Genomic DNA, 1,905 nt, shown 5'->3' with positions numbered 1-1,905 from the left:
GGATAAAGGAATAAGAAGTGAATCCTAAATGCAACTTTCTCTGGACATCTTCTTTAGGGTGTGAAGTGTTGAATATTAATTTTAGTTGAAGGCTGTGGTGGTGTTTGCACATCTATTCCCTCAAAAAAACATGGGCTACACAGCCACATGTGCTCTGAACATTCTGTTTCCTCCCCCATCGAAACAAGAATGACCCATCAGACAGCACTGGGAGACAAAGCACTGAATAACAGCTCTTGGTTTCAAAATACGTGTAGTGTTTGCTTTGGCTCATGCTGAATTACATTCAGAGACTAAGAAGGAAAAGGGAACCGTACATAATAGTTCTTCCCAAGTGGTTCCTTTAAGGTTTTTGTTGTTAGTGGTGATGGTTGTTTGGTTGGTTGGTTAGTTGGCTGGTTAGTTGGTTGGTTGGTTGGTTGGTTGGTTGGTTTTTTGTTTGTTTTTAGCATCCAGAGTTCATTTGATGACCTCTTATGATATTGCATTTGGAAAGTTGTCCAGAAACTTTTGACACTCACCCCTGCTCATTCACATGCTTCTTTAGATTATGAGTTTGGCTACTAAGTCCCATGGGCTTATTCTATGAAATCCCTTCTCTGAGTTCTCAACAGAAGTTCTAGGCTAGTATTTTCAGATGCAGTGGCCAAACTGTGCAACCATTGTTCACTTCCATTCAGACCCTTAGAGTTTCTATTATGTCTTAACACTCAGGCTTTTTCCCTACAGAGCCTACAATCTGTCTTTATGTCAGATGCTTCACACTATCTTTCCTTCCTTTCTTCCTTCTTTCCTTCCTTCCTTCCTTTATTCAAAAAAGGGTGAGTGTCAAAAGTTTCTGGACAACTTTCCAAATGCAGTATCATAAGAGATCATGAAATAAACTCTGAATGCTAAAAACAAACACTTACGGGGTCCCTCTGTATGCTGATGATAATGACAGGGCCACAGAGATAGTCTCTTCCCCTGCATATCAAGAAGCAGAGACTTCAGGCTGAAAAGAGATGGGTATAACACAACAGTCCCACCCCTTTATCTCTGTTGGGCAACTAGGCACAATTTCCAAAAGGTTCTACAATGTTTTCAAACAGCACCACAGTAGCCTAGGGAATGTTTTAGTCTAAGTATGGTAGTGTTAAACATTTTAACCATAGCAACAACACAACCCTGAACATCTTTTATAAGATCATTGTTGCCATTAAAGGAAAATGGTTTGAGGTTTGCAAAGGAGACAAAGTGGAAACTCTAACCCTGATGCTTTCAAAGAAATAGGATGTAATGGTGGCCTGTGCTGCCAGAAAGTGTCCAGAGGCTATGAATTGAAGTAGGATTAACAAGACTGGTAGAGTTGGGTGAGAGAAAGTTGGCTGGTGGCGACATTGTATCAACATATACAGGTGCTGTTAAGACAGAGAAGGCACAGGAAGCAGTACTAGTGAACAAATTTGTCATTTTAGACACATTCCTTTCCTTGTGTGGGATATGTCAAATGTGGATGTATCTCAATCCTGACAAGAAAGAAGTTTTGTCACAACACAAGAAGTTTAATCACTAGGATTTTGCAGCTCTTCTCCCTGCCACCACACATTCCATCTCCTATCCTGTAGACATAGGCAGGTGCTCTTGTATTTGTTGGGTAGCCACTATGGTTAAGCACATAGATTTTTAAGTTTCAACATGGAGTTAAGGTTCATTGAGGGAAGTTATTCCAACAGACCCTCACACTTGAATTTTGTACCAGTAGCAACCTCTGTTCTGTGTGGTTCTGAGAGAGCTGTTCTCTCCCAAGAAGGTTACCTTATGGCTGTAACATAGGTACAATTCTATGTGGCTCCTGTGATGGACTGAGAGGTTTTGTGAAACATAACCTTTAGGATTTTTCACCTTTATATTTCTTCAATTTTA

Source organism: Arvicanthis niloticus, chromosome 7 (genome assembly GCF_011762505.2).
Source record: "Arvicanthis niloticus isolate mArvNil1 chromosome 7, mArvNil1.pat.X, whole genome shotgun sequence".
Lineage (NCBI taxonomy): Eukaryota > Metazoa > Chordata > Mammalia > Rodentia > Muridae > Arvicanthis > Arvicanthis niloticus.
This window is presented reverse-complemented; position numbering follows the sequence as displayed.